Consider the following 6,000-nt stretch of genomic DNA (forward strand, 5'->3'; position numbering starts at 1 on the left):
AGACCAGAGCTTGAACCCATGTCCCTTGCATTGGCAGGTGGATTCTCAACAACTGCACCACCAGGGAAGCCCTAGTTTCTTTTTTTTAAGTTAATTTTTTTTAATTCCCTGATTGATGAAGACCTAAAAACTCACCAGTGGCAGAACAAAGTTCTGAAGAGCTCCTGTAGGTTGTAGAGGCCACCCTCCCCAGACAGATGCTTCTCCTCAAGCAGCTCTATTTTTTTCAGAATCTTTTTCACTTAAACTTTTAATTTTTGGTTGATAAAAATTTCCCTTTTTTAAGAATGCAGTTAAATAACAGACTGTTATCCCAACTGTCATAAAATTAGAAAATATTTTGTTTTGTCAAAGTAACAGTTCTTTCTCTGCAACATGAGGATTTTTCTTCTTCGGGGTTTCCTCTCCAGCCAATACAATGCAAAGCCCCTTCAGTGAGGAACAAGACTGGTTAAAGCTGCTACAAGTCAGTCTCCTAAACTCTACTTTTGTGTGGCCTTGGAAAAACTATTCCACCTCTTTGGTCCTCAGAGTCTTCATCTGCACCATGAGGAAGCTCAGCCATGTGACTTGTGAGGCCCACCTGACTCTTGGGTCTGTGAAATTGGGAGAAGTCTAGGGAGCTGGACTGTGAGGTTGGTTTGCTACTAGCTGCGTGGCTTGAGCTAATCTCCGTTAGTCTGTTACCACTTCTGTTTTAAAAAGTCCGTTAATATCAATCCCACTCACCTAACAAGGGCATAGAGATCGAAATGGTGAGTGAGTCTGAATGCGCTGCATAACTAACACAGTGCCACACGAAGTCAGCGGGAGAGGGTAATCTGCCCTGCTGCCGTCGAGGCACATGCCTGCTCCTTCCCACCTCAGTTTGGGCCTGACTTCTCCCCAGGCGAATGGGCTCCTGGTCGGGCGCCTTCTCTGCCCACAGCCTGACTGTCCCTCATGCTGGTTCTCACCTAGAAGTGTTTCCCTCCCCATCTCTCTGCCCAATTCTCAACCCGCTATATGTGATCCACTCTTTACAAAGCCATCTCTGACCACCACAGCCCCCCGTGTTGGACCTCTCCCTTTGTTATCCCTGTACTTATTCATAGAAGCATTTAACTATCTCCTTTTCACTCTGATTTGATGGATAATAAGTAACTTCTTGAGCCACTTTTTTGGGTATGTTGTAAGGTGGCATTCAGGAAGGGTTGCTGTCTGCCCCTCGTAAGTGATCCAGGGAAAGCTTTCAGTCTGGGGACCCGAGTGGGTGGGCTAGTTCTTTGAGTAACCATGGAAGAGTCAGAGGGTGTGCTGATCATCAGGTACTAGCCTACAATCTGGAGGTTAAAAAAATGAAACTACCACCCCCCACCCAATATGTATAAGATAAGGAGGAAAAAAAAGTCAGAAGTGGGTTTTTGCATCCATTTCTCCCAAGATAGGTATAGTTTTTCATAATACTCTCAAGATATTAGGAAATGGAGATCTGCATTATCAAAACTAGTTCTTCACATATATATGGAATCTAAAAAAAAAAAGTTCTGAAGAACCTAGGGGCAGGACAGGAATAAAGACGCAGACGTAGAGAATGGACTTGAGGACATGGGGAGGGGGAAGGGTAAGCTGGGACGAAGTGAGAGAGTGGCATGGACATATATACACTACCAAATGTAAAATAGCTAGTGGGAAGCAGCCGCATAGCACAGGGAGATCAGCAAGGTGCTTTGTGACCACCTAGAGGGGTGGGATAGGGACGGTGGGAGGGAGACGCAAGGGGGAGGAGATATGGGGATATATGTATATGTATAGCTGATTCACTTTGTTATACAGCAGAAACTAACACACCACTGTAAAGCAATTATACTCCAATAAAGATGTTAAAAAAAAAACAAAGAAAAACTAGTTCTTACATAATTCAGAGAGCTGATATTCCAGTGAGTTGGAGTTTTGGGGGGATTAAAATCTGAGAGTAAGAATATGCAAAGATTCACTTCGGCAGATACTTACTGAGTTTGTCTTGTGTGCTGAGCCCTAGGCTGGGTGGCAGGGGCAGCAGACCGAGAGCCCTGACCCGGCTCATACGAATGCCCCAGTCCAGTGTAGAAGACAGACAAGAAGAAGATTGATGGCACGACGTGTGTTGTAGCGGAGGTGTGGAAAGCAAGCACCAGGGAAGAGTCACAGAAGAGGAATGTGAGTAGAGTTGTGAAAAACTTAGGATTTAGCCAGGCCAAGAATGGAGGAAGGAAAGACCTTGAAGTTGCATGTGGGGAAGTGGTAAAGAGTGAGGCTGGCTAGCAGGACTGGGGCCAGGTCTGGAGGAGCCTTTATTGCCACACTGATGGTTTGTATTTGGCCTGAAAACCACAAAGAGCTGCTGAGGGAATTCAAGTAGAACAGTTAAGGTGATCATATTTGTATTTCAGAAAGGACTCGTATTTTTAAAAGGACTAATCACACATACACTTTGTTGGTTTTTTCACCAGCAGGCACTGGCCCACAAACTTTAGAAGAAACAGGAGTGCAGAAAGGGCTGGGAGTATGTCAAGGACAGTTTTTGAATTTTGCCTAGCACCTTTCAAAGCAAAACCTGCCAGTGTCCTGAAAAGTCTGAGTCCTGGTTTACTGTGTTATTTGGGGCAAGTCACTGCACCTCTCTGAATCTCTGTTTCCTAACGTATTAAATGGAAGGAAGGGTATTAGATCAAGTAAAATCAATTTATTGGATTATGACCAGTATTTTTTTATGAAATAGAATATGTCTAGGAAAAGCATTCCCTGGGTTTCCTTTACTGTCATAATACTATCATACAGCACATCTGACACTAGATGTTATGGGTTTTCCACACATCAGACAAGTCTGCAACACCAGCTAAGTGTTCTACAATTTAGTTCAGTTCTCACACCATCTACCTGAAGTTAGCATCAGATCCTCCAGGTTAAGTGTTCAGTCCCATAAGACTGCCCCACTTAAGATACCAGTTGCAAGTCCCAGATTGTCACCTGTATTTCTAACTGACCAGCTATAAATCTGGGTTCCAATGACCCCCCTTCTTGGGTCCAGTAATTTGCTAGAATGACTCACAGTACTCAGGGAAACACTTACTTATGCTTATCAGTTTGTTATATAACAAAGGATATGATAAAGGATACAGAGGAGGAGCTGCACAGGTGAGGTCCAGAAGGGTCACAAGTGCAGGAACTTCTGTCCCCCTGTGGTTGGGGAGCACCACCCTCTTGGCATGTAGACGAGTTCACCACCCTGGAGGCTCTCTGAACCATGTACTTTTGGAATTTTTATGGAGGCTGCATCACATAGGCATGATCAATCATTAACTCCACTGCTAACCCTTCTCCCCTTCCCGGATGATGGGGGATGGGGCTGAAAGTTCCAAGCTTTTAATCAGGGCTTGGTCTTCCTGGCGACCAGCTCCCATCCTGAAGCTATTCAGGAGCCCACCAAGAGTCAACCCATTAGAACAAAAGCCACTCCTATCACCCGGGAAATTCCAAGGCATTTAGGAGCTCTGTGCTAGGAACTGGGGCAAAGACCAATATATGTTTTCTGTTAGTTCACAAGTACATAGAAAAAAGTGCATTGCACATAGTGAGGGTATCATTGTTTTGTGAAACTTTGATTTCAACTAGAAGTAGAAACACAGACATAGAAAATCTGTGTCTATGGTGTGTGTGTGTGTGTGTGTGTGTGTGTGTGTGCACTAGGTTGTGATGTAAACGTATCTCTAACTCCAGGGAGCAGAGATTTGAAAACTAATAGGCAAATAAACTCCCTTCCAATTCTAAGACCTTTGATTCCCTTCTTATGCTGCTGACCAGTAAGTTGCTAAAGGTTGTTCTGGAAGGTATAGGGAGTACTTAACTATTAGCATGCCCATGGAACTGGGCTACTTTGATATGCACATAGGTTCTGGACGCGCCCCTTCTGGGTTTTTATAGGGCTTGTCTGTAAAAGTGCTTTCACATTTTTATTCTTAAATTTCTTAGTGTTCTTTAAAGCAGTTCTGTAATGTAAACCCCTTGCTTTTGTCTAACTTTTGTGTTGTCAATAGCGACACCTAGTGGTAAAAGAGTCCTATTGCAAATATCTTGTACAGACTTAGAGCTGAAAAGTGATTTTAGAGATCACCAAGTCCCATTTTGTAAATTATTAAAAACAAACTGGAAACTCACATGTATTCCTACATTCATATAAACTTTACATGAGAATAAATAAAACCTATGGCTAGGTGGTGATTTCTTGGGTTACTTTAAAGCTTTTCAAATACCCAGAGATCACTGTTAGTAATAACAGCGAAGCAGAAATTTAACAAAGCATGCCCTGACAGGCTAACAGGAAGTCATAGTTCAGTATATCTGCAGCCGTTGGTGCATTGGTATTTACACGTGCATGCCAGATCTTCAGGGTTTAGTATGGTGCCTGGCACTTGGTAGTACTCAATAGATCTCTGTGGAATGTTTGTGTATGTGGGTGATCACTGAGCCCAGGGGAAGCCTCCCATGGTTTCCTTTCTGCAGACGCTAAGAACTGGACCTGTTTTGCTCCGGGGAACTGACACCCACTCCTCTATCCTTTGAGAAGATTCATTTCCCCTGCCACCAGCAGCAGAGTGGGAGAAGGTTTCCATAGCCCCCTCCTTCAGTAGGTTCAGAGAGAGAATACCCAAGCCCTTTCCTGCGTAGTGAGAGGGAGATGGTTAAATATAGTAGCATATAGTAGTTAAGGGGAGTGAATTCATCTCCATGTATCAAAACAGGCAATTCTCGGGGCCTCCCTGGTGGTGCAGTGATTAAGAATCCACCTGCCAATGCAGGGGACACAGGTTCGAGCCCTGGTCTGGGAGGATCCTACATGCCGCGGAGCAGCTAAGCCCGTGCGCCAGAACTACTGAGCCTGCGCTCTAGGGCCCGCAAGCCACAACTACTGAGCCCGCACACCTAGAGCCCATGCTCCTCAACAAGAGATGCCACCGCAATAAGAGACCCGCGCACTGCAACGAAGAGTAGCCCCCGCTCACCACAACAGCAACAACGTGTGTGTGTGTGTCGCGCACAGCAGCGAAGACCCAACGCAGCCAAAAATAAATAAAATGAAATAAATTAATTAAAAGAAAGAAAAACAGGCAATTCTCATAAAATGTTGAGTTAAAACAGAAAACGAAAACTAGATATGCATGCCACTTAATACTATATAAAAAATACACTAATACCACACATTTTCTGTAGTATATATAAGTATATGTATCTAAAAACATTAAAGTGGTCAGAAGGACACACAAAACTTGTAAGAGAGGTTACCTCAGAGGTGGAGAGTGGGAACTTGAACTGGAAGTGATCAAAGAAGACTTGGGCAGTATACACATGTATACTGCAGTATACACATGTATCCAGAGTATACAGTATACTTTTTAATGCAGTATACACATGTATCCAGAGACCGCAAAACTAAAAATTCACTAAAAAAAAAGATTTTCGTCCTTATAGATAATTTGGAAGTCGCAGAAAAATTTGAAGGAGAAAATTTAAAACTTACTTGTGTTTATAACCCAGGGATTACAGTTAAAATTACAGTTAAAATTTCGATATATTTTCTTGTTGTGGTTAAACATATTTAATTAGGATCATTCTGTATATGGTTTTACACCCTGATTTTTCCCACTTAACATTTTATGTGCAGCATTTTCCCATCATTTAACATTCTTTGAAGAAAAACAACTTAAAATGACTAGTATTTCTTTTAAATCAAAATGTACCAAATAGTTTTAGGGCTTTTGGGGTTGTTTCTAATTCTTCACTGTTTATTTAACATGCATTCAACTAGCACTTACTTCCTGCATGGTTAGGAGGACCTGTGCTAGGGATATAGTGTTCAGTAGGGTCCCCCTCCCCCCAGAGCTTTCAAATGTAAGATATGTGTGCAGAAATAGTTGCTCACATTATGTTTCTCTGGGTTACACTGTTACTAAGGGAATGAAGGGATCAAAGGATATGGAATGT

The 6,000-nt window shown here is 42.9% G+C and overlaps 1 protein-coding gene across 1 annotated transcript in view; it reads left to right on the forward strand.

The window, feature by feature from the left end:
- The window catches only part of ATG10 (autophagy related 10), a 227,095-nt gene extending 221,769 nt beyond the window's left edge, over positions 1 to 5,326 (forward strand). Inside the window, exons 9-10 of the transcript XR_009539520.1 lie at positions 2,021 to 2,178; positions 4,761 to 5,326. The gene's annotated coding sequence lies outside the window, so the exon portion shown is untranslated. The remainder of the gene's footprint in view (positions 1 to 2,020; positions 2,179 to 4,760) is intronic.
- The last annotated feature ends 674 nt before the right edge of the window (positions 5,327 to 6,000 follow it).

This window comes from Lagenorhynchus albirostris, chromosome 3 (assembly GCF_949774975.1).
Source record: "Lagenorhynchus albirostris chromosome 3, mLagAlb1.1, whole genome shotgun sequence".
Taxonomy (NCBI): domain Eukaryota; kingdom Metazoa; phylum Chordata; class Mammalia; order Artiodactyla; family Delphinidae; genus Lagenorhynchus; species Lagenorhynchus albirostris.